Source organism: Formica exsecta, unplaced genomic scaffold, assembly GCF_003651465.1.
Source record: "Formica exsecta isolate Colony F162 unplaced genomic scaffold, ASM365146v1 scaffold98, whole genome shotgun sequence".
Taxonomy (NCBI): Eukaryota; Metazoa; Arthropoda; class Insecta; order Hymenoptera; family Formicidae; genus Formica; species Formica exsecta.
The window spans coordinates 906,588-913,111 of NW_021853741.1; the positions used below are offsets into that span (position 1 = coordinate 906,588).

General features: G+C 37.8%; 1 protein-coding gene across 1 annotated transcript in view; it reads right to left on the reverse strand.

Annotated features, from left to right (window-relative positions):
- Positions 1-6,524, reverse strand: part of LOC115245434 (UPF0489 protein C5orf22 homolog) — a 692,512-nt gene that overhangs the window by 116,709 nt on the left and 569,279 nt on the right. The window lies entirely within an intron of this gene.

Consider the following 6,524-nt stretch of genomic DNA (forward strand, 5'->3'; position numbering starts at 1 on the left):
GGGGGGGATTATTACACCGATACATCGCTATTGCATCGGTGTAACCGAGAGTCACATTCGCGCGTCCTGCGGGGAGGGGGTGGAGGAAAAGGAAAGGAAGGCGAAGAGGGGTACGTCTTCGTGCACGTATAAAGCTCTCGCGAGTGTATATATTACATACGTTGTTCAATTTCACGACGTCTCGCTTCAATTCAGACACGACGGATTTTCCACCATTACCCGACCATATTTCTCTCTCTCCCCGCGTTCCCTCCCCATCTTCCTTCCTCTCCTTTTTCTCTCGTGAATTTTCTCTCTCTTCTTCCCTCTTTTCCGGCTTCAGGGGCGGCGCACCACTTTGTGAACCAAGACAAATTGGAAATATCTTGTCGCGAAATACAGCCGCGGTACTGGATTCGACTCGGCGGAATATATTGGGCGACAACGGTATATCCGGTCGTACCGACTCGTTATTAAATATCCGTTTCTCTCCGCGTATATACACGCTGCCTACATACGCCGAGCCTATACACTCGCCTCCTCGTGTCGGTTATCAAATAGTTCGCGATAATACGCATACAGGGTATTGTAACGAAGTAATCATGTACAATGGCTTGCGATTTCCGGAATAATTCGAGTTTATCATAATGATAAAATAGCGAAAACTTTATCCTCTATTAGATAGACTGATTAACGCAAAATTTAAATTAATAACTCAATTAATATAAATTAATGTGTCGATTAAACACAAGTTACATATCATTAGCTAGTAAATTTATATCAGTGTAAAATTCTCATCATAAATATCTTTAGCGTTTTGTCATCTTCTTTGTTATCCTGACAAGAATTTCGCAGTTACCGATTATTAGATAATCGCGTATCACTCTTTTTGACACATATACAGAGAAAATAATAAGTATCATTACGGGATAATGCATCCAGGGGCTTAGAGATCGTTTAGGTGTATATTGGTCGGATTAAAAAGCGAAAGATCGCGACGCTTTTCGATCGCATTAACCGAAAGGGTTTCGTTGAAGCTCCGAGAAAGACAGCAGCCATTAATAATGCGCGTCCAATATAATGCCGCATTAGAGAATAGTACTGCCTGAGCCGGAATAAAACCCGTGAAAAGATCCCGAGGGGTGCCGCGGGTATCACCGCAAAAATGTTTGTAGCCATCGAGGCGGCAGGTAGACGGGTCGTGCGGGTCAACGTGTATCTCAACGTGTAAATAGAATCTCCGCAGAGTGTTTGTTTTTTTCACGTAAACTTTTGCGAAGTCTTTTTCGTCCCTTTAAAGCCCGTAACATGAGTCACAGGTGTTACAAAGCATCATAAGTTGCTAATGTTAAAAAATGAAATGTCTGAATCTTTATTTTATTTTAGCGAAAAAAAGCGGTTGAACAATTAATTAATGAAGATACTTTTTACATTTGGCAAAATTATGCCAAATACTAATAGACAATTAAAATTGACAATTTATTGCCTACTTCCTTTATGCATTTATATTACGTTAATATAAAATTTTTTATTATAATGATTAATTTTCTGTAAACATAAATATCAGTCTTCGAATAAAATATTAAGAGTAATAGAATACAATACAAATTGTTAAAAAACTATATTTATTCTAAGAAAATTATTTAAATAGGAAATCAACTTCAAAAACAATATACGATAAAAATTGTTTATTATTGCAAACGAGAAAAATCTCGTTTCCCATAGTTCGTTTCCAGTCGATTTTACATACGGGATTGTAGATATCTCGTACTGGGATGGAGGACTCAGGTAAACGGACCATCCCGTGGAAGGGGTTACGTAACCCCTTTTACGTCAGAATGAGTACAATGCATGAGAAATAAGAGAGACTGGCGCGCGGGTCAAGAGAAGAGGATGAGAAAGCTACCTACCGAACTGTCGGCACAATGACACCAAATAGGCGGTTGATTGCACAATACTCCGATGTTTATCGACCCATCATCGATATACATGCCTCTTTCGCACGCACATATAACGGGGGTACACGTGTGCACGCACGTAAGTGTCTACGTGTGTGTACATGTGGAGTCAACAACCGAACGTTACGCCCAATTTAAGACATCGAATGCAGAACCGTTCGATGCGCATTAGAAGGCGAGAGAATACGATCGAGGATTTTATTCGATCGTCGAGCAACGGCGAGTCGCGCCGATGATAATCCGCAAGGTCGGCGATCTCATTGATGGAATTAATGACGTAGAAAGCAAGAACGACTACAAATATTTGAGACGTTTAGCCGAATAAGAGCGAATTTTTATGATTAAATTGCTGATAGTTTGAAAAATTATAATATTGCGTGCAATATTTAACAAATAAAAAAAGAAAATAAGTAGAGAAGAGAAAGAGAATAGTTGTTATATAATAAGAATATAGTTATAATATAATAGTTGTATATAAAAGTAATTAAAGAATTGTAATTATGAAAAATCATATTTATAAAAGAATTGTAATATAATTATATTACAATTCTTTTATGAATTTATAGCGATAATCATAATAGGTTTTTTTTTTTAATATTGCAGTCGCGAATAGAACAATTTAAAAGATGATTTAATTACACCGCAGATGCTTGTTCTAAGTTTTAAGAGATAAAAGAAGTGGTAAATTGAGTTTTAAGCTGTTTGAAGTTTGAAATCAACGACTTAAGCTTCTTTTCACGAGGAACCGCTACTTTCAAGAATTTATATTTACAATATATACTATATAATACAAATATTTAAAGATGCCTTTCTTATTTTATATAATTATTTATAGTGGCACATATAATCAGTATAAAATTTATATATAAGAGAGAAAAAGACGGGAAGAGCTATAAGATAAAAATAAAATTATCATGCCATATTAATTTGTATTGAGATTCCATTTTAATTATTATGCACTATCTTATCGGGAATTATTTCGAAAACGATAATATCAATCCACTCGTTCTCGTCAAATTAAAATCAGTGTGGAAATTGGCGAGCAATAGGCCGTGTTCGCTAAACGTCGCGTTGGATAAAAGCAAGGAGGGAACGCGGGAGGAGACGAGGTACGAGCGAGAGAGCGACGTAGAACGGAAGAAAGAGTACGCCATGAAGGGAGATCTCACAAGGGGGTTTTGGGGATTGGTTGAGGGTGGTGTGAGTATGTGGGGGCTGAAAGGCGTTGCCTGGCAACCACCCCCAGCTCTGCGTAATGGCCGCCACACACGTCACACACATACTCCCCCTTCGTCCTTCGTCGCGTCCTTCTCTCTCTCTCTCTCTCTCTCTCTCTCTCTCTCTCTGGTCTTTCCTTCATTTTTCTCGTAGCCTTCCTCCCCCTTCTTCTTCTTCTTCTTCTCACCGCGTCGGGGGTGCACCCTCCACCCTTCCCCCCCTCCGCGCATAATACATATCCTGCACCCTATACCAGCGTGCGGGGTAAATTCTTAAATTTTGCCCGAATTGAAAATTTCCATATCTTATTCCCGCGGCGGCGCGGAGCCGCTCGCGCTGCTAGAGCTGCAGCAGCCAGTCGTCGCCCTCGTCTTTCTCGTCATGCGACAGCTGCAATCGAACCGAAAAATTTCCCAAAGCGATGCCTTTCCATCCCGCATTCCTCCGCATTGTTAGTCGATCGGAGACAACAAGCGCAATGCGAAATTTGAGTTTCCAGCGAATTAAACGACACGCGCGCTGAAAAGATTGATCCGATTCCCGATTGCAATAGAAAAATTGAATTTATTAAAATAAATAGTATTATACTTTTTATGCAAAACTGAAAGAAACGTTGTGCATTCTGTAATCTCGACTAGCATTATCATTATTTACAAAGAAATTTGTATACGGTATTTTTATTTTTTTCTCTATATCTCTCTCATTGAGAGAATAAATTTTATGTAGTATAAAATATATGGGAGAGAAGCTAACACAGAATATTAATTCTCCACCAAAAAGCTACTTCTACATATTGCAGTGGAACAGACAATTTCCGACGAGGAATTCCTGCCGATATCACGCGGAGCTGGTAGCGTAATACCCGGAAGCAGGAAGCAGAGGGTCGCGAGTCCTTTAATCGGATGTCGGGGCACGTGTTTCGCGGTGGCAATGCTCGCAGCTGCCAGGACACTTATGCAAATCGTGCCTCGAGCCGGCTGAGCTTTCGGCTTTATGCACTCCGTTTTAGTTGGCGAATTTGCATCGGTTGAATCGACTCCCTTTCTCCCTCCCTCTTTCCTCCAAACCCATCTTCTCCTTCTCTTTTTACCTTTTAGTCGCGGATATATACCTGGCGAGTATACGCGAGTGCGACTGCACGTATACGTATGTATATCGGGCTGCCATGTAACGCACGACAATATCGGCCAATTTGCATACGAGAGGCGTCCCTATAGGCCGTTTCAAAGCACCGTATGGAACATTAGCGTCCGACGACGTCGACGGGCTTTCTTTGAGTCGCGTTTCTTTGCATCGTATTTTGAAAAGATGTACTAAATATAAGGTACTCTTAGAATACAGTTGTGTTGCATTTTATTATTATTATAAATTATTATTAATATAAAGTTGATATTTTAAAACTGTCGTCAATTAAGATAATTATAAATAATTTTTTTGTTTTTATTCGCACAATTTTATATTAAGTAAAAAATGTTGCTAGAAAAAGCAAATCCAATATTACGAAAGAAAATGGCTTATCATGTAAATGCTTTAATATTTGATAGCAAAATAAATAGAATAATAATAGAATAATGTTACGTTGAAGCAATAAAACTAAAGTCGAGGTACCACATGGGAGATTTATGAAATATTCTATATATAGGATAGTGTTGATAACAAAAAAAAATTACCAATCCATGACTGGAGTGGAAGATATTATTATGCATACACATCTGGTTTTATATGCGTACTGTATGCACACATGCGTACAGGTTACACGTGCATGACGCATATATGTCGTATTATTGTATTAATAGATATGGCTGCAATGATTCACAATTGTACCCGCAAGTATATTTATATGCTTATTTATTCGCAAATTTAAATCGTTTCCGTATAAAATTTAGCGATTATTTATTTGTTCGAAATTTAATCACTGAAAAAATTGCACTGACATATTTGTGTTTGTGAAAATATGCATCCAAGATAGATTCGTATAATGCAGATGTAAATGTCGTAAAAAGAAATATCAAAATTCTCTACGTTTAGGAAGAGCGCCAAGATAGAACTCCAAGAAGACGACAAAGTAGCTACTATTCGAAACGAGCACATTGAAATTATGATACCTAAAGCGCATCCTACCCGTGAGTATCAAGGGAGAAAAAGGGTAACCAATCCACGTATGCCAGGAATGAAATAATATTGTCATGCAAATATATCCGACGGTGTACATATAGCACACACAGCCGCCACGTAGTGATTTACATACACGCATGGACAGAAACGGAGATGAGAAGGACACAGAGATATAGAGAAGGAGAGAGAAAAAGTAAGAGAGAGAGAGAGAGATGTGCGCTGCTTTACATCTACCTGATTATTCGTTCGAGGTCTGGGGGAGGGAGGGGTTGCCCGATGGCAAGAGGGTGCGCGAGCACGAAGAAACGAGAGAAATAGTAGGTAGAGGAGGGGCGAGGGATAAGAGAGAGAGAGAGAGAGAGAGCAGGCATAGATCGCGCGTCGGGGATACGTACATATTTGCAAATACATTTAGCCCGGTTCTACAGGGCTGGAAAGTTAAAAGGGCAAACGATGTGCGCTCGATACCCCGTCCGAATCCGCTGATACCGCTCTCCTTCTTTCTTGTTCGTACGACGATCTCCGAAGAAGGTAAGATACACGGGTAAACCCGGAGGCAAGGGGGAGAAAATGTTCTTCGCCTCGTGATCGCGTATACTTCAAGGACGGTCGGTCGAGTATTTGGATGATCTTGCGCGAAGTTGCGTGGAATATTTCATGATGAGATGTATAGAGCGTATATATAACGTTAAATCTCTATGGTGTGTTTTAAAGGATTTTACAGACTTGCAAAATAACGAAATCGTGAAGCTCTAACAAAGTTCGAATTAATTCAAAACCATAGAGTAAGGTTGTATGAAGTTTTAGAATTAAGAACTCTGATCTTGATACAGTATATCTTATACATATAATAATATACACTAAATTAAAATTAAAGTTCTTCTTATTTATATTTATATATAATAAATGCGTATTATATATGTATACAAGAAGTACATTGACAGACGATATACTAAATATTAACTGTGATTAAGAATGATATGTAAAATATTAAAATACAAAATTAGTATTTTAAATACGAATTTAAAAAAAAAAATTTATCTAGATATACATATTTCTTAGTAAGTATTTAAATATTTAAGTAAAAAAATGGACATATTCTCTTTCTCTCTCTTAAATATTTGAATGATATCTGTTTTAAATGTTTTTTTGAAGAAATAGAAAAATAACACTATATATATATATATATATATATATATATATATATATATATATGATATAGACATTGATTTAAGATAACGAAGATAAAACAGA